The sequence below is a fragment of the Microtus oregoni genome, unplaced genomic scaffold (assembly GCF_018167655.1).
Source record: "Microtus oregoni isolate MIOR12 unplaced genomic scaffold, Mior012 000122F_ref0000035, whole genome shotgun sequence".
In the NCBI taxonomy this organism is placed as follows: Eukaryota; Metazoa; Chordata; class Mammalia; order Rodentia; family Cricetidae; genus Microtus; species Microtus oregoni.
The window spans coordinates 1,157,347-1,177,691 of record NW_024544754.1 but is presented as its reverse complement, the minus strand read 5'-3'; the positions used below and the strand labels follow the sequence as shown (position 1 = coordinate 1,177,691).

Genomic DNA, 20,345 nt, shown 5'->3' with positions numbered 1-20,345 from the left:
TCTTTCCTTTTGCTTCTTGTTTGCCTTACGGTCATTGGCAGCAGCTCTTCCTGGTGGTGGGGCACAGTGGCCAAGGCATTACTGAACCAAGGCAACTCATTCCTAGTCTACTATCAGAAGTGATCGAAAAGATTCATACTGGACAGGAAAAGAGACATTTCCAAATGAAAGTCCATACTAAATTTCCACTTCCCCCTTTCTCAAGTACATAGCTCAGATAGGACCCCCATTTGCAAATTCTTCTTAGTTATGGAACAGTCTTTCACTCTCAGTCCCTATGTGGATAGGAAATTGCCTGTGTTAAATAGTGTCTGATAAATAGTTGTTCTGTATATTGAGTTAGGGTCTCATGGTAGCCCAGGCTAGTCTGGATTTCATGAATTTGTAACGATGGTTGCCTTGAAATCTTGATCCTCCTGGCTCCACCTCCCATGCTGTGCATCACAGGTGTGTGTCACCAAGCCCCACTCTGTTTGTCTTGAGATAGGGTTCACTGTATATCTCAGGCTGCCATTGGTTAGTTGATCTTCTTGCCTTTCAAGTGCTGGGCTTATAGGCATGTTCCACTATGCCACGCTGATAAGTAGTTTTAAAGTGTGGTAAAATGGATACAATATAAAAGGTACCATCATAGCCATTTAAATCCCCCCCCCAACCCAGTAATAGGGATGGAACTCACCTAGTGCATGCTACTGACCTAGACCCTGACTCTGTCAGAACTGTTTTCAAGTGTATGGTTCATTGCTACTAAATACATTGACATTGCTGTGCAGTTATCAACATGATGAATTTCCAGAACTCTCTACAATGTGTAAAGTTAAACCTACCCTCAGTAAACGATTGCTTCCAGTTGCTCCCTGCCTCGGCCTCTGACAGCTGCTATTCTGTTTTCTGTCACTAAAAATTTGACTAAATTAAGTATCTCATATAGGTGGAGCTGTACAGCATTTTCCCTTCTGGATTCATTTAGCATACAATGATGTTGTAACCCGTGTTAGACTTTTATTGCTTTTAAAGGCTGAATTGTGTGCATCGACCAAATTGTATTTCTTTATTCATATATTCCACCTTTTTGCTGTTGGAAAAAATGCTGCTATAAGAGTATGGTGTGCAAATATTTGTCATTTATTTTGGGAGTTTTCCCTGCTATGATCTGAATGTGTCCTTTAAAATTCATATGGTGGCACTTAATTTCCAAAGCAACGGGACTGAGAGGTATGGCCTCTGGGGAGGTATTCAGGTCTCCGGGTTCAGTCCCCAGGCCAGGATTAACACTGTTTAAAGAGTTTGATGGCCCAAGTCTCCCCCTTGACCTTGTGTTTTCCGTGGCATTCTGCTCCTCTACAGGATGCAGGCTTAAAGATGCCATCTTGAATGTGGCCAGACCACCCAGCAGACCCCCAGTAAGTCCTGGTACCTTTATTTTTGACTTTACAGAGTCTCAAATTTTTCATTTGAGTTTTTTTTTTTTCGAGGCAAGGTCTTACTTTTAGTCCAGGCTTGTTTAGAATTCACAATGTAGCCAAGGCTGTCCATGAACTCATGGCAAACCTCTTGTCTTAGACTTCCAAGTGTTAGGACTCTAAGTGTAAACCACTATACCATCCAGTGTCTACTTGTGAGAAATAGATTTCTTAGAAAATATACCTTTTTTTGAGAGTAGGGTCTTGCTATGTAGTCAAGGCTGGCCTTGAACTCTCTTTTCTCTTGCTTCTACCTTCTGAATGATTAGATTGCAGGCACAAAAATTTTTAAAATAAATTATTCTGTCTGTTGTTTTTGGTTTAGTAGCACAAATGTACTATGGCATATTCCTAAAGTACAATTGTGGTATCACACAGTAATTCCATTCTATTTTTTTTGAAGAACATAATACATAATTTTAACATTTTCTTCCAAATTCATAAAATGTTTGCAAGTTAACTCATAAATCCACTAGGCAAGTGACTGATTCAGACTAAGGATCTATTCAGCTGGATATCTTGTATTGGACGATGATATTAAACATTACTTTATGGGAAGAGTGATATTAATTTCCAGAGTGGTAAAATACTAAGAAGTCCTCATTTCTCTGTGTCTTGATCTAATATTAATTCTTCTAATCCTATCTTAAACAGGCTTATAATTCTAATTGAAATAACGTGGGGTAGAGAGTTTCCTCATGAAATTATAACATTGCTTAATTTTTCATTGTAGTTTTGACTTTTTAAATTTCATATGTATAGTGTGCATGCATATATACACATTCATGTGTTGGTGTGGGTATCTGTCCTGCCTGTGTAGGCCAGAGATTGATGTCAGAGGCCATCCTCAGTGTCTCTCCACCTTATATTTTGGGACAAGAAACTTGGAATTGACTGATTCAGCTAGACCATTGGCCAGCAAGTCCCAGGGATCCTTTTATCTCTGTTTCCCCAATACTAAGATTACAGACACAGGTCGCCATGCCTCTCCACCCGCTTTTAGGTACAAGTATTGACCCTAGATCCTTGTACATCATAAAAGTAAGCTACACCATTCCCAGCCGTGCCGGGCTTTGCTCCTGACTGCTGGGGATCCACACTCGGGTCCTCTTGTATAGTAAGCACTTTACGAGCTGTTCCCCCAGCTCCCAACATTCCTAAATTTAGCTTTGAAAACAATTCTTTGAAATGTCAAGAAGATATTTCTTCAAGTTCTGTTGGTTTATGCTCATTAAAAGAAGTGAGTTCATTTCCCCCACCTTGTATGATCTTGAGGGTTTCTCAGCCTTTAGTCATTGCGTTTTTATGTGAAAGAATCATTTTTTAAATTAACATTTATTTTAACACCCTCCCTCTGCTGGATCTGTTTTCTGTCTGAAAGGACCTGAAAGTCAGCACAAGACACCCCAAGACCATGTTCTCAGCACAAAGGAGATTTATTTGCCCCAGAGGGACAAAGGGCAAGGCATAAGAGACAAAAACAGATAGAAGATGAGGGAGAGGAGGAAAGAACCAAGGGAAATGGGGAAGGGATGTTTGCCCCAGAGGCACAGAGTTGCAGGGGTGGAAGAGACAAAGACAGACAGAGGTCAAGGGAGAAGGGGAAAGGATCAAGGGAGATGGGTGGGTGTGGGGTTGGGGGAAGTCAGGAGGGATATTTGCCCCAGGGAGACAGAGGATGCCTTTGGATAGGGAGGGGACAGATGTGGCCCATAGGCAAATGACAGTTTGTCATGGGAAAGGGGGGACACCCCTGAGTTAGGATGATTTGGTTCATTTTGGTTGGGCCTATTAATTAGGGTAGTTAAAAAGGGGCTTTTGATTACTTTGCTCTCTGGGCCTTGGTAGTCCACGTCAGAAGGAGGAAGTGGTGAACTAAGGAAATAGACTTTGGTGTCTAGCAAGGAAGAGGGAATGGGGGAGAAGGGTAAAAGTGAAAAACCTGTTGGCGACATGTTTGCCATATTTGGGCCTGCTAGAGCCCCTTTAGTGTCCTCTTGAAATAGCTCCAGTTGTCTTGGGATATTCTGAATGTTGTTCCGAACATTCCAGAGCATTGCCATTGTATCTGTAACGTTTCAAATACTCGCCCTAGTGATGGCTGTATTTGGTTGCACCTGTAGTTTTTGGAATCAGGCCATATCTCCTTTCCAGTTGCAATCGGATGTTCTCAGGGAATACTGGATTGCACTCATGGAGATCATCTAGGGTGAGCCTGTGGCTCGGCAGAGAGAACACCCAGATCTTTGCTAATCATGTGATCTTAAGTACAGCTCGCCTTTGAGAGCTCTTGTTTCCTGTACCTGACACTTGATCAAGAACCCTTGCCTTGTACTAGGGCTGATGGTACACGCCTGGAAACAGAAAAATCTATTTTTAATTGTTATATGCCTATAGAAAATGTTAGTCAATTGAGATTTTAAAACTGTAGAAGGAATCAAGTAATTTTTTTTCTGTGGCTTAATTTCTTCTTGTTTGTAAGCTGGGGTTCAATTGCCATTTAGAATGGCTTTTTTTTTTTGGTTTTTTTGAGACAGAGTTTCTCTGTAGCTTTGGAGCCTAGCTCAGGTAGACCAGGTTGGCCTTAAACTCACAGAGATCTGCTTGCCTCTGCCTCCCGAGTGCTGGGATTAAAGGCATGCGCCACCACCGCCCGGTTTTGAATAGCTAATTTAATCTACCCAAGAAATGTAATTTTTTCCTCATATACTTGCTGCATTATGGTAAGGCTATTGTACACTGAAGGTCAGTTTGGGCTGGTAATATAGTTTAGTGGTAGAGTGTCTGTTGTTCTAAAATCCCTGTGTTTTTATTCCCCAGAGTGGTGGCGAGTGTGTGTGTGTGTGGGGGGGGGGGGGCTCGCAGACCAGCGGTGAGCCCTGGCGGATTCCCAGTGGGTGCCCATCCCAGGCAGTTGGCTGGTTCTGCCATGCGGCTGGTCCGGGAGAGCCAACAGGGCGGGTGTGGACGGGTGGCGGGTAAAAGACACATAGACACAAAAAATAGGCATAGAGCTAAACATTTATTAAAGGAGAGAGAGAGAGAGAGAGAGAGAGAGAGAGAGAGAGAAAGAGAGAGAGAGAGAGGAGACAGAGATAGATAGAGACACGTGTGCACATGCCAGAGGGGACAGTAAGAAGGAAGCCAAGATGGTGACGGAAGGTCAGAGGTTGCCAGGAATGGGCGTGGCTTGTCCCTTAAAGGCACAAGCGACCAAAGAATAACAGTGTCAAACATGGACAAGGCCCTGGACTTTATCTCCAGTTCAAAAAATAAAGAAGGAAAGTCAAATTTATAAATCTCACCATGTAGAATAATAACTGGGAATCTTGAGGTTGGCTCCTCAAAAACATTTTTTAAATAGTTAAGGTGGTGCTAGGCATTATCCCAGGGAAAGGATGCTGTCCTAAGTTTAATGGCTCTTAATAAATAACAAATGTATGTGATTTGCACTCCTTAGAGATGTAGAAGCAGCTAGCATGCCTGCCAGTAATCCCACTGGGATTACTAGGGGAAAGGATCATGAGTTTGAGACTAGTATGGGCTACATAGTGGGACCCTGTCTCGAGAAAACAATGTGCAAACAAACCCTTAGAAGTAGAAACCAGATATGAGGAAGAAAGCTAGAGACAAAACTTTGATAAGAAAAGGAAGTGACAATTGAGATAAATTGAAACAGGAAGGGAACCTACAAATGTCTGGGGATAAAAGCTGATTTAAGATCTGCAAGGCGTGGAACTTTAGAGGCATCTTATGTAGGGGTCGGTGGTACTATGCACCTACCTGAACATTCCACACGAATCTGATAGCCTGGAGTTATAGGTGACTGCGAGTCTCTCATGGTGGGCGCTGTGGATGTAACTCAGGTCCTCTCTAAGAGCAGCAAACAGACATCACTACTGAGCTCTCTTTGTCTAGCCCCACCAGTTCCTTTTTAGTGATGGTAAAAACACTGCATTTCCTTCCTTGACCACAGCATTTTCATCTTGCAATGCTGAGCAATGCTGAAATGCTGTCCCTCCGAACACCAATTCTCTCTTCTTTCCCCAGGCCTTTGCAGGTTTTTATTTTCCGTTCATATTGTTTTTGTTATTTTATTTCCTTTATGTGGGTAGAATTATACATTGTTTACCGTTTGGTGACTGACTTATTCTGCTTAGCATAATGTCTTCAAAGTTCATTCATGGTGTAGTGTATGTCAGAATGTACTCAGTTTAAAGACTACATCTACCCTTTCATGTATATGCCACGGTTTGTTTATTGGCTTGTTCCTCAGTGGACCTTTGGGTTGTTTCTACCTCTTAGCTATTGGGAATGTATTAGTGCTATGCAAATACCCATCTGAGGTTTGCATCTGAATTCCATTGCCTATATTACCTGAAGTGGATTGTCTCGTAGTTCTGTTGAAACATTTAAGTAAGCATGATACTATTTTCCATAATGGCTGTACCATTTTGACATCTCATTGAGATCGATAGATTTGTTACTTGTATAAGAAATTAATTTTGGCTTCTTTATCTGTACAATCACCTTAATGATAGCAGTCTTCCCCGTCACGACAGAGGACTATAGACGCTCCCAGAGTGGTGCCAACTGGGTGCTTTGCCACGTGTGCCTTGTGTGCCAGGAAACTGCTGAAAAGTGAAGTTCTGGGGCGCATAAGCATTTTCCTTGAACTTCACTGCTGCAGCTGTTCCACTGGCTCAGGAAGTGCCTGGCCTGTCAAGCAGTGCGTGACATGCAGTACCCAGAGCCTTAGAATTCAGAATGCTGCCTCTGTTGGGATTAATCATTGCTCCTTTGACTCGTGCTGTTGAGCCCAGGGTCACACACAAGGCACAGAAGAAAGAGCCCGTTGGTGCTACTCTCCGAGTTCCCACAGCAGCACAACTGGGATAGGGAAATCTTTAAAAATATATTTTTTATTTGTATTTGTGATAAGGTCTCATTAGCGGAAGCCTGAGCTGGTCATAAACTAATGAGGCTCCTGCCCACGTTCTGGGTACTGGGATGACAGGCACGCTGCAGCCTCGCCCGGCTTAGTTTATTTATTTACTTTAAGTTGAAAGGCATGGTTCCTCTTGGTTCAGTTACTGAGTTAGGTGCTCCCTGGACCTTGCCTAGATTTCTCCCGTTTGGAAATGGGTTATCATTTCAACATCAACACCTTTGGAAAGAAAACATGCTCAGACATGTGTCAAATGTTGCTGATCTGCAGTGAAGAGTAGCAATTTAAAAAGGGCTCTCACGTTCAGCTGTAGTAAGTACCACCCTTCTAAGAAGGTTTCTTCCCAGGAGTTGTGTCTTCCTGATTTGATTTTTTTTTAAGATAGTGTTTTACCACATAGCCCAAGCTAGCCTCAGTTTTACAGAAATCCTCCTGCCTCTGGCTCCTGACTGCTAGGATTACAGTTATAGGCATGCGTTATAACTACTGTGTTGCCACTGTGCATGGCAGGGCAATTTTTTTTTGTTGTTGTTGTTCTCAATACCGGGGATGGAATTCAGGGCCTCCCGAATGCTAGATGAGCACCATACCACTGTGGTATATCCCGAGCCCCATGAGGATTTTGAATTTGAGTTTTCAATGTGCCTCTCTTCTTTCATTCTCACCACTTGATTCTGTGCCCCGCATGGGTTCTGTATCTGGATTCTGAGGCTTGTGGGCTGAAGACTTCCAAAACAAACTCTGTGGAGCTTAGATTCCCGACTAACGAGTGGCCTGCCGCAGTTGTGGGCTGGAAACCTTTCAGAGCTGGGTTCCTTTCCTCCTGAGCTGTTTTTTTTTCTTTTTAAATCTTCTCCCCTGACTAGTATTTAGTGTTGGCTTCTGACAATTCCTATCTTGTGGGATACTGTTGTCCTTTCTAGGCAGGCTGCTTCTGATGCTCCCGTCCAATTACAATTCTTCATTAGGCATGCTGTAATTTTTGATTTTCTGGTTCTGTTTCTTTATCTCTCAGAGGAAAAGGATATGCACGATCCAGCTGATCAGTTTCAGAACTCATGGTCCTGTGTGGAATCTATCTTGACTCTCTTTTTTATTATGAAAATGAGTGGAGTCATTTGAAACCTGACTTTGTCAGCATGCCTCTGAATATCTTACCAGGCTTGTTTCTAGTTCGTTTTCGATTAGCATGTGCTCTGTGATATGTAGTTCTTTTGCTTAGCATGTGTTGTGTGTGATACGTAGTACCGCTTGTGAGTCTTACTGGGCTGTAGGACAAGAACAGATCACAAAGCCTTTCCACATAAGATATGTGGCAGGATTTATTTACACTTGGGGTTTAATGATTACATTCATTCTGGCATTTAGTCATTTCCTTTGCTTTGCTTTGAGTAAAAACCCAGCTAAGCATTTTCCCCACGTCCCACTGACTTCCTTGTTTTGGTTTCTGGTATTGCTAGCCAGCCGTGAAACTTCAAAGACAGCCTGTCCATTTGTCCTCCCTTTTTTCCCTCTCTACTTCCTTCCTGTCCCTCCCTACTTCCTCCCTGACACCTCGCATGCAGTAGACCACCACATCTGGTAGTGTTCCCTTCAGCAGGATTTCTGCAGTGATCTTCGTTTTTTTCTCTTGTCCACATGCGTCCTGCTGCTTTTCCAAGCCTGGTCACTTTTATCTGAGAATATAGTCATTTCCCACTCTTTTCCCTTTTTAGTTATTCAATACTGCCTGCAGATGAAGTGCTCCCGAGCAAAGCATCAGCTTGCAGCTCCCAGCAATACTCCATGACTTCTCACACTGTTGCCTCCTTCAGGAAAGCAGTTGCCCCGTCGTCATGCTTTTCCATTATGAGTCCAGCTGCCTTCGCAGTTAGATTTGAAAGTTTTGAATACACTAGAAGTCATAGAGAATACTAAAATTAACCCGTGTTCACCCATATCCAGTGTCTACAATGAACTAATTTATGAACTAATTTATTTTATTGATGTCCATTGTCTATTACCTTCCCCTTGGGTTTGGATTAATTTGAAGCAGCTCTCAGATATAATGTCACTTAGTTTATAAGTACTTTTCATCAAATGTACTCGGTCATGTATGGGTATGCTTCTGGGTACAAAACCCAAGGCCTTGTGCGTGGTAGGCAAGAACTCACTGAGCTCTGCTTGCAGCTCTGAAACCCCATTTTATACTATTCACTTGTAGCAATGGTCTCATAGTGACTAATTCAGGCCACTGTGGGAATGAACATTGGGAGACAACTTGGAAAATAAGCAGAACCGATGACCTCACTTGGACTGGGAAAAACATAATTGGGCATCTATCATCAACTGGGATAATAAATGTTGGTAAGAGTGTAAGTCGGTGGTAGAATGTTGTGTTGACGGTGCAGTGGAAGACCCAGCCCAGCTCTGTCGCCACCGGCAGGAGGACTTCCTCTATGCTTTAGGGGCCTCCACTCTGGTAAATCTGGACTCTTAAGTTCACCATACCCAGGTTATGCAGTTTCAGTGATCAAATCCAAGGCTTCTGACTTGTTCTGCTAACTGACCCAAGTTCCCTGGTCTCTGTGTTGGAGTTCTTGCTTCTCAGCTGAGGCTGGGCTTCAACGAGGCTTGGAAACGAGTGGCTACTTTCCCATTCCAGGTGCCCCAAAGCTTTGCTGTGTTTTTACCTTGCCTCACTCATTCCTGTGCCGGTCGATAATTTTCGTGAGGTGTTGTCATGAAATATTTGTTTGTTCCAGGTCAAGAGGGCATCAACAAAGCCAAGAAAGATTCTTTCCAAGTCCAGCTTGGTGAACCAATGAGTTTACTCAGGTTACTTCTAGGAGCATGTGTGAGGGTTGTTTACAAGGACCCAAGTGACTCAAAGGTATTTATACCCACCTTTTAGATTCGCTCCAAGACCACTGCAGCTGGGGCCAAGAGGGCGTGGTGACTAGATGCTCAGGTGAGTGTCTGGTGCCTCACCGTGCCCTCCGAGGAGGGAATATTAATTCCTATTACCAGGGACCTAGCTTTCAGTGTGTTCTTCTGCTTATTTCATTGTCATGTTTGCGGGCCAGTGTATTTTGTAGGTCACCACAGTAACTCGGCTTCATGCTGGCTGATGGTCATGTCACACAAGAAGGAAATAGCTCCACTACGACAATCTTCGGGGCATGTGTGACACCTCTGCCATCCCCCCTCCATAACTGTTACAGTTTTTAGCTCGATGTCTTTCATCATTTTTCTTTCAGCAGCACTGGAGATCAAATGCAGAGCCTCACACATGCTAGGCAAATGCTCTGCCAGTGAACTGTACGCCAGCTCCTTTGAACCATTTCAATTGTTGTTATTATTTTTGCATATGGTAAGGCTCCAACTTCATTCTCTGGGATGTAGATGGGCAGCTTCTCCATTGCCACTTTGTCGGGAAGGTTGCCCTTTTCCCATGGAATGATCTTGGGATATTTGTTGAAAATTAATTAACCATACTCTGTAGTTTGTTCCATTTGTTTGTGTGTCTGTCGTTCTGCCAGTACCACATTGTTCTGATTAGCATAGACTTTTAGTAAGTTTTGAAATCACAAGTGTGATTTCTCCAGTTTTGTTATTCTCCTTCAAGGTCATTTGTTTTGTTTAGGGTCTCTTGAGATGGCCTGTGAAGTTTAGATTTTTTTTCTATTTCTGAGAAAAGCACTTAGGGCCTGCATGGAGTCTACATTGTATTGGGTGTTGTCTTCCTACAGCGTTATTTTCACTCCATGCCATGTCTTTAATTTCTTAAAGCCATATTTTGTGCTTTTCCTTAAGTATGTTTTTACATCCTCCTTTACATTTACTTGTTTTTGTTTAATGCTGGACTAAGTGAAATGATTGTCTTCATTACCGAAAGGTTTCAGTGTAGAAGGAGCGGCGGGCCTGTGTTTAGTCCCGCCCCGCACCCTCACGGCTAGCTTAGCCCCGGAAATAATTACACGGAAACTGTATTCTTTTAAACACTGCTTGGCCCATTAGTTCTAGCCTCTTAATGGCTAATTCTCACATCTTGCCTAACCCATATTTAGTAATCTGTGTAGCACCAGTCTTACTGGGAAAGATTCAACATGTCTGACCTGGTGGCTTGCTTCATCGCATCTGCCCTGGAGAGGACCGGCATGGCATCTGTCTCACTTCCTCTTCCTCCTGGCATTCTGTTCTGTCTACTCCGCCTACCTAATTTTCTGTCCTATCAGGGCCAAGGCAGTTTCTTTATTTAACCAATGACCTTCCTCCATTATTTCAGGTTGGTTATTCGATGTGGACACTGAGGCTGGTTGTTCTTTTGGATAAGAGATTTATTAGAAGAGTTTTTGATGCCACAGACAGACGGCAGCATGATGGGGGCCTGTGTGGAAGAGTGCGAGGCCCTAGTAGGTTTCAGAGGAAGCAGGCTGGTTCTGTGCCATGGGATGGATGAGTAGCTCATAGTGTGTGTTTGCAATCAGGCTGGCTTTGAATTAACCCGCCGGGTAGGAGAGGCAAGAATCTAGAAAAACGAGTTACTTCATTATTGCTTTACATCCCTTTTGTGTACATGAATGTTTGTCCGCATGCATGTGTGCTTGACAAGCCCAAAGAGGGCTTAAGATCCTCTGGCAATGGAGTTACAAGTGATTGTCAGCTGCCATGTGGGTAACGGCACCCTAACAGGGTCCCCATCAGAAGCAGCAAGTGCTCTTAACCACTCAGCAGTTTCTTCAGCTCTGAAAAATAAGTTAGTTTAGTTCTGGAAATCAAATTCTTGTAGTTTGGGAATTATCATGGTTCAGCCACAATAGAAGATCTTTTCAAAGTGGTGTGGCCCTGGCTAATATTTACCTTTTTGGATTGTTTATCACTAATTCTAACTGATTTTTACATGTAGATTTTTGACTTGCACTTTTGCTGAATTTATTAGATGTGGCATTTTCTAATACTGAATCTTTAGAGTTTTTTTTTTTGTTTGTTTAGATACAAGGTGTACAGAGATGCTTTTCAAGTTTCTTTTTATTCCTGAATTGGTCTGGCTAGAACTCTGTATGTGTGGAACAGGAGGTGCAAAGATGAGCTTCCTGGTCTTGTTCCCAATCTTAAGGACCTAAGCTTTCAAATGTTCACTATTGAGAATTATGTCACCATGGGTTTTTCTTTTAAATGATTTATTTTATCTTATGTAAATGAGTGTTTTGCCTACATGTATGTATGAGCGCCAGGCACATGCCTTGTGCCCTCTGAAGTTAGAAAAGGGCATCGGATCTTCTGAAGCTGAAGTCCCAGATGGTGGCGAACCACCCTGTGGGTGCTAGGAATCTAACACAGGGGCTCTGCAGGAGCCAGTGTTCTTACCCACTGAGTCACCTCTCCTCCTTTCGCCTTGCCACTTCTCTCCCCCCTTTCGTTCCCAGACGATTCTCATTACCTGTGGAATTTGGAAATGTTGTGGTAAATATTCATCCTTGTCCTCTTTGGGACAGTGAGATTGGAGGCAGGGTGGTATGGATTGTGATGGTTGATGCAGGCATGTGGGAAGAGATCATTATCTTAAACACATCCTTCAAATTGTTCCTGTGAACTTGGGTTGCTTTTAGAGTAAATCACCTTAAACCATGAATTCATGCCTTCCATCCTGAGAGACATTTAGGTTCAGTAGTTCTAGGGTGGAGCCACGAATTTATGGTGTTTAAAAGCCTCCCAAATGGGGCCGGCGGTGGTGGTACATACCTTCAATGCCAGGACTCGGGAGGTAGAGGTGGACAGATGTCTGCAAGTTCGAGGCTATCCTGGTCTAGCCAGGGATGCACAGAGAAGCCCTATCTCGAAAGAAAAACAAAACAGTAAAACAAAAATCCCTCTAAATGAATTTGTAGCTCCTTTCTAATTCCTGGGGCCCTCTCTTGTTTCTTCAGTGTGCCACTGCATGCTTTGCTTTTTGTTTCTTTCTTTCTTTGTTTTGAGGACAGGGCTTATAATCTGCCTGCCTCAGTCTTCCAGGGGCTGAGATGACACATTGTATGACAGCGTGCCTACTTGTTTTCACTGCTGCCTCTGTTGCCTAGTTTATTTCCCTAAAGAGAAATCTGATCAAACAACCAGTGCATGCCGACAGATAAGTCTCTTCCCTGTTGAGAATGCAGCTGATCCTCTGCATTAGTTCATTTTGTTGTTGCTGTCCCAAAATCCTTGAGAAAACAACCTAAGACGAGTTTACTTTGGCTCGCAGTTTGAGGGTAAAATCCATCATGGTGGAGAAGGCATAGCGGCAAGAGTAATTCTCAGCTGTGTTTATAGGAGCAACAGGAAGCTGGTCGGTCGCCTTGAATCCAGTCAGGAAACAAAGATGCATACTGCTGCTTGTAGGTTTTTTTTTATTACTATTCTTTACTTTTTGGGGGCCCTGACAGCCAGCTTCACATGGAGACATATTCTTTCTTATAAATGCCTGGCCTTAACTTGGCTTATTTCTTTCTAGTTGACTTTTCTTAAATTATCCCATATGCTTTTTGCCTCTGGGTTTTCACCTCTCTCTTTTTCTGTTATATCTTTTCTTTCCTTCTTATTCCATATCTGGCTCAGAGGCTGGGCATCCTCTCTCCTCCTTTTCTCACTCCTCCTCTTCTTTTTTTCCTTCTACTTCTTCTCTTTGCCTGGCAGCCCTACCTATCCTTTTCCTGCCTAGCTATTGACCATTCAGCTCATTATTAGACTAATTCCTGCCTAGCTATTGGCCATTCAGCTCATTATTAGACCAATCAGGTGTTTTAGACAGTCAAAGTAACACAGCTTCACAGAGTTAAACAAATGCAACATTAAAGAATGCAACACATCTTTACATCATTAAACAAATGTCCCACAGCATAAACAAATGTGACACATCTTCCACTAATATTCCACAGCAGGTCTCAGCTCACTTTCTCTTTTTTATAAAGTCCAGCCCAAGTAATTGTATCATTTCCATTCAAGATGGGCATTACACTTCAGTTAAAAACATCTCTGGAAACACTTTGTCTTAGTGAGGTTTCTATTACTGTGAAGAGGCACCGTGACCACAACAACACTTACAAAGAAAAACATTAACTGGGTGGCTTACAGTTTCAGAAATTTAGTCCATTATCATCTTGGTAGATATGGCAACATGCAGGCAGACATGGTGCTAGAGAAGGAGCTACATCTTGATCCTGCAGGCAACAGGAAGTGGTCTGAAACACTGGACATGGCTTGAGCATATATGAGAACTCAAAGCCAGTCTCCACAGTGACACACTTCCTCCAACAAGGCCACACCTTCTAATAGTGCCACTCCCTTTGGGGGCCATTTTCTCTTAAAGCACCACATAGCTTCACAAACACACTTAGGTGTTTGTTTCCTAGGTGATTCTAAATCTAGTGATGTTGACAGTAAAGGTTAGTCATTTCATATTCCCATTGTCTGTAAAAATATTAAACTTTAAAAATTTTAGCATTATTAATTTTTTGTGGTGCTAGGGTCATGCTAGGTAAGTACTGTATCAATGAGCTAAACCCCTATTCCCAAATTCCAAAGTATTTGTTTTCTGTTTTGAGGCAATATCTTATTGTGTAGGCCTGGCCAGGGTTGTACCTACTGTGCAGCCTTGGCTGATATCAAACTAGCTTTGTAGTTTTAGATAAACTTGACCTCTCGATTCTCCTGCTCTCACATCCTGGGTACTGAGACAGTAGGCCTGGTCTAGTTTCTGTGGTGCTGAGGTTCCAGCCTAGGCCATTGTTCATGTTAGTAAAGCATTCTGCCACATCCCAGCTCCTTCCTAAGTCAGGAAATTTTGCTAGATCCATGTTAAGTAAAATCGTTCTCCGTTGAGAAGCTCTCTGTACCATACTCCAACATAGTCAATTTATCTTATGCCCTTTGAAATGCTAGATGGAATCAAGTTTTTTCTTCTTTCTTACTGAATTTATGAAATGTCTTTATTTATTTATTAGCATATATTAATTGCATAAAACAATGTGCTTCGTGCTGACATCTTCTTAGGGGTATATCATGTGCTTGCTTCTATTTACCCTGTACCTCATTACTAGAGGATTTTAACAAGGTTTATGTAAATCCATGAAAATTAGTACCAGTTGCAGAAAATTTGGCTGGAAGAAGTGGGCTGGTGGGTGGTACAGAAAATAATGGCTTTGTCAGAGCCAAATATGGTTATTAGTTCCCCTGGTATATATGAGAATTTGCTGGTAGCAAAAGATTATTTGAAATAAAACACTTCTAAACAATAAGGAAGGTTGTGCAATATTGGGTTTGGCCTTCTTTTGAAATATTAGACCCTAGAGTTTGGATACCAGCCCAGTGAGGCCACTGGCAACAACTACTAGTGCAGATTCAGGATTTTTAAATTTCTGGAACTTCAGGCTATATTCTGGGAGACTGCTGCCAAGGTGGGGTTGGCCACAGAGGCCTGTCTTTTCTGCCATAAAATGACTGGATTTTGAAATATATCCTTAAAAGGAAATGCTTTATTTACTGTAGTCTTTCAGCTTCAGGAAGGGGTTAATGGTGGCTTTGGTTAGCAGTGGGTTTGGAAAGTGTTATCAATATTTGTGCCCAGAAAAATCAGTAAAACCGTTTTTCCTTCAAGCCATCTTCTCAGAGACTCTAGGTAGATGCTGGCCATCCTCATCTACGTTGCCATTCTCTCTGTGTGCTCATATCAGTAAGTTCATTGCTGCGCCACTGCCTTTTGTAGCTAACTCCCTGGAGGTTGATGCTTTACTCTAACTGATTTACCTTCAAGTTGACAGACAGCAGAAATAGAGACCTCATTGGTTTTGATCTCGAAACCAGAGTTCGTCCTGAGATTTGTAGGGAGGATTTCAGAGCAGGCATTAACAATAGTAAATGAAATTAATAAGCGAAGCTTCCTCAACCCCGCCCTCGTGACTCCTGGGATGAAGCTGATGAACAAGCACACATGTTTGTTTATTGGAGGTAAACAGTTCTAGACTTCCCCAACATTTTCTTAACGTTCTTAATGTGCTCTCAACTCAGTTTTACTTGGATTTCAAATGTGAGTAACAGACCAAAGTGGAATTTGCTGTTTGTGGATTTTTAAATGAAGAGTTATTAAGGAACATCTGGTTGTAAAAACTCTCTCTCTCTCTCTCTCTCTCTCTGTCTCTCTCTCTGTCTCTCTCTGTCTCTCTCTCTCTCTCTCTCTCTCCCTCTCTCTCTCACACACACACACACACACACACACACACAGGGGGGTGGGGAGGAGGAGGGAGGGGTGAGAGAGAGAGAACACAGATTTCTTAAGTAGTAAGGTTCCGTGCCAGATCACATCTTAGTCTCAATGTGCAGAATTCTACCAGAGCTTTTCTCTTTTCTTACCCCCTCCTCCTCTCTCTCCTTGTCCTTCCTTCCTTTCTTCTTTCATCTTTTTCTGAGACAGAGTGTCTGTGTGTATCCCTGGCTGTCCTAGAACTCACTCTGTAGACCAGGCTGGCCTCGAAGTCAGAGATCCATCTGCCTCTGCCTCCTGAGTGCTGAGAGTGCTGGAATTAAAGACGTGCACCGCCACACTTGGCTAAGAAAATTTCTTAATCAGACATTTTAGGGAATGCAGTACATAATCCTTCCTTTTTCTTCATTATCATCTCTTCATTTATGATTAAAATATTCTCTCTCTTGATTTCACTCCCTACAAGTTCTTTCCCTTTGGCCTGAGCTATTCTTGAACAGATTTTTTTTTTCTGTCCCCACTTCCTAAATGCTGGGACTGTGAGTGTGTCCCACTGTGTCTAGATTTAATGACCCCCCCACAACCTAGGACTTTGTAATCATCTCCCACAGAGTCGTATCTCTGGCCTTCACTGTTTAGACTTGATCAGACAAAGGATAGCAGTGTTTTTGTTATATTGACCTATGGCAAAAACGTTTAGGGCTCCAGGAGATCTAATTAAGATTTTATTCATTTATCCCTTGGGGAAGCAAAAGTAATACGATCTTGGCATTGGACAGGCTATGTTCTCCTTTCGATTGTTCTGGACATTGCCATTTATCTGGTGTTCGTAGATGTTTTATCTGCGCTGTAGTCAACAGGAGTAGTTATCTACACATTGTCTCGGAGCAGTAATGCTTTGAGTTTGGGAACTTCTGAGCTAGTTTAAGCCTCTCAAATTTCCTAGATAGGAACTGGGGACTTAGAGGGGCCCACCCAGGATTACCCAGCTGGAAAGAGCACTCTCTTGGCTTTAACCTTAGTGCCTTTTCTGGCAGTGTGTTTTGAGGGGCCCATTGAAAGGCTGAAGTCCAGTGGAGTAGTCAAGATTTCTGTGATCTTTGTGAATGGGAAGGTCTTGGCTTGTCCTAAATGTGGTCAAATGGTAGAATATGGACTTTAAGTAAAGGATCACATACTCTTAATTTTATTAATTCAGGAAATTTACTGCATATGCTGTGTGACAGTATTGGGGAAAATGGTACTTCTCATTAGGCTTTAAAACTTTTTTTAAAAAAATCCTTTTTCAAACAAAGTCTCAAATTAGGCCGACTCACTATGAAGATGATACTGTCTTTTAACTTATAATAATCCTCTGGCCTTACCCCCTGAGTAACTGGTACTATAGAGGTCTTCATTTTTCAAAGAATACATGAAGTGATGGAGTGCCACAGGCCTTGAGCCAGACTCATAGCAATGAACATTTTGAGGGTGTGGCTCTTTGGACAAAATGGTGTATTGTATGACACATCACATCACCCAGCGCCACTAGGATAGATGAAGAGGTGGTGGCAAGCCAGGGAATCGGGGTGAATTTGTTTTGTTTTTAATTGATTTGGGGGGATTTGGGGGGCATGCTGCAGGGGTAAGGGGAGGATATAGAGGGACTGGGAGGTGATTGGGGTGCATGAAGGGAAATTCCCAAAGAATCAAGAGTGACTTAAGGATCTAGAGCAGTGGCCCTCAACCTCTCAGCCTCTTTGGGGGTTGAAGGATTCCTTTTTTCTGTTCTATTTTTGGTTTTTTGAGACAGGGTTTCTCTATGTAACAGCTCTGGCTGTTCTGAAACTTAAGTAGACCAGGCTGGCCTCACACTCACACAGACCTGCCTCTGCTTCCCCAGTGCTGGGATTACAGGCATGCACCACAACCACCTGGCTACGTTGTGATTCTTAACAGTAGTAAAATTACAGTTATGAAGTAGTGTAGCACGATTAATAAAAACCCAGAGACAGATATTGGGGTTCAACCTAAAGGTCAGAAAAACAAAACAGCCAGCCACTGGTTCTTAATCTTTATGGCGATCCTGCCTCCAGGAATCTTGGAATGAGACTGTGTGTGAGAGCTGTCTCCTCCCATTTTATATTCCTCTTTAGGGCTGACTTTAAAGGTGTGTACCATTACCGCCCAGTTTTTATGGCAAATTAGTATGGCTACTGGGATTAAAGGTGTGTGTTACCACTGCCTGGTCTGTAAGGCTTACCAGTGGGGCTGTTTTACTCTCTCAACTTCAGGCAAGCTTTATTTATTAAAATACAAATGAACTATCACTACAAAGTAGCAATGAAAATAATTTTATGGTCGTGGTCACCATAACAGGAGCTGCATTAAGGGTTGCAGCATGGGGGGGGTTTTCGAGAACCACTGGCTGTCACAGTAAGCTTAAATGTGATGAAATCCTTGTAACCCATTCTTTTCTTTTCCAACTGCCCCCTAATTGTAACTAGGAGTAAAGTAAACCACCAGCTTGCTTCATTTCTAGTTTCACTGTTCCCTATAGCTGTAGGTGACATAGAAATTTAGCCTCACTTCCCAGCTAGTTAGTTTTGGTCGAAGTGGGTGGTGCCTGGCAGATTCGTCAGTGGGGAAAGCTTTGTGAACATAGGCCTTGCTTAAAGTGGGGTCAAGTGCTCAGCGTAGTCACCAGTAAGGCTGAGGGAAAGAGTAAACAGAACTCTGGGCTTTGGGGCTTCTGTCTGAGATCAGCAAATGTGATTAGAGCTCTCCTCGATGAGAAAAAGCATTGAGAGAACAAGTTGGAACTCTCCGGAGCTCCCCGGGGATTCGCCCTCTTTAGGACAGCCTGTTGTTTTCCAGTTATTTTCCCTTGTTTTTCACGTTGAGTTTCCCTTAGAGGATTCTCTAACAGCACTGCCTGTTGAATTTCTTTTTGATTGTGCCAGAATGTGTTTTGAGTAGACCTAGGCGTGTTGTACTTGGTCTGAAATGAGAGGGGATCTACTTTTCTCCCCCGCCATCCCTGACTCCTCCTACCTAATACCATTTTCAGCGCAAGCTCCATGTTTAGCAAGATGACAGTCTCCCTCCCCCCAGGTGGCCCAAATGCTGCCATATCTTGCCTATCCCAACAAATGAAAGTGAACTTTGTGGATTCTATAAGCTTTAGGAAAGTAATATTTAGAATTTGCCTTTGGTATTGCTCTGCATTCTAACTTGCTTGTAGATATGCCTTCATTTTTAGTTAAAGGAAAATTAATTGGGCTCACTGCCGTTTTCTTACACATATTGTTGCCCTGTGCTTTTCCTCCATTGTCACTCCCTTGGAACTCCCTTGGAGTTCCCCTCCAATTGACTCCCTTCCTCCCCGCCAAATAGTCCATCTTTGGCTTTCATGACCTGTGCGTACATCTAGACAAATACATTTTGCATATTAAAGAAAAGTGTTATGTGTTGTCTCTCTTCCCCTCATTGCCCTTTCTTATTCCTCCTTCCCCTTTCCTGTACTTCCCTTCCTCTCTGCATTGAAAGGAAGGATCAAAGTGGGTGTCCACTGCCTTCCGGGATCTTTTCTTTCTCGTTTTAATATACTTCCCCGATGACTTAGCTTGGTATTTTTGCCATGGCGCGTGTTAGTGTGTCTTCTAAGAGTTTGTTGTACAAGTCTCAAGAGCTCATAGTGTGGTTACTCAACAAAACAAAACAAAACAAAACAAAACAAAACAAAAATGCCTCTCATCACCCCTGTCCATATGAATCCGTGCCCTTTTATTCCACACTTGTTCAGGCTTCTCCTCTTGGCGGTCGCTGCACTGTTCTCAATCTTTCTAATTTTGGCTTTTTCGAAAGTGTTATATAAATGGAATCATGCAATATGTGACCTTTTAGATAATATTTTTACCAAGTCAGCATTATTCCCTTATGACCCATATAAATATGTCAGTAGTTCATTCCTTTTTATTGCTTAATAGTATTCCTGCGTGTGTTTGTGCCGGCTTGCTTACCCGTTCCCCTGCTGAAGGACACTTGGCTCGCTTACAGATTTTTGGTAATTACAAGCGCAGCTGCTGTTATCTTGTGACTCTTTCTATAAGGCAAACGCTCTAGATGGATTGTGGGCTGAAACACATGTGCTTAGTTTTACAAGAAACAACCAAATTTTTGTGCAAAGTGGAATGGTTTTCCGTTCCTATTAGCGGTGTAGAAGAGCTTTAGCTTTTCTGCATTCCTGCTAGTACTTGGTGTTGACACTGCCGTTTCAGCCTTTCTAGTGGACTGGAGTGGTAGCTAAACCTTAGCATGCTTCACCATGATGACTACTGATTTTGTCAGTGACACCACTTGGGTATTTTCCCTCTGTATATTTTCTCTGAGCAAATATTTTTGCCCCTTATGTAATCGAGTTGTTTCTTATTTTAGAGTTTAGTGAGTGCTTCCTGTATTCTGAATGGGGATCTCTTGTCAGACACAGACACATGCCTTTAGGTATTTTCTCACAACCTGTCTTTCACAAATCCTTTCAGTGGGACAGTGCACATAGCAAAACATTTGTAATTAGCTTTTTGTCTTATTTATTTTATTTTATATGTATTAGTGCTTTCCTTGCATGTATAGTTTATGTACCACATATGGTACACGTGGAGTTATAGACAGTTGTAAGCCACCCTGTGTGTGATAGGAACCAAACCTAGGTCCAAAGCAAGAGCAACAACTGCTCTTA

General features: G+C 42.6%; 1 protein-coding gene across 2 annotated transcripts in view; it reads left to right on the top strand.

Moving 5' to 3' along the window:
- LOC121444401 (oligophrenin-1-like) overlaps nt 1-20,345 on the top strand; it is a 365,423-nt gene that overhangs the window by 23,518 nt on the left and 321,560 nt on the right. Inside the window, exon 1 of one of the 2 annotated variants that reach the window (XM_041646216.1) lies at nt 6,644-6,723. The exons of the other annotated variant lie outside the window; for it this stretch is intronic. The gene's annotated coding sequence lies outside the window, so the exon portion shown is untranslated. Of the gene's footprint in view, nt 1-6,643; nt 6,724-20,345 lie in introns of those variants that run through there. 2 annotated transcript variants of the gene reach the window in all.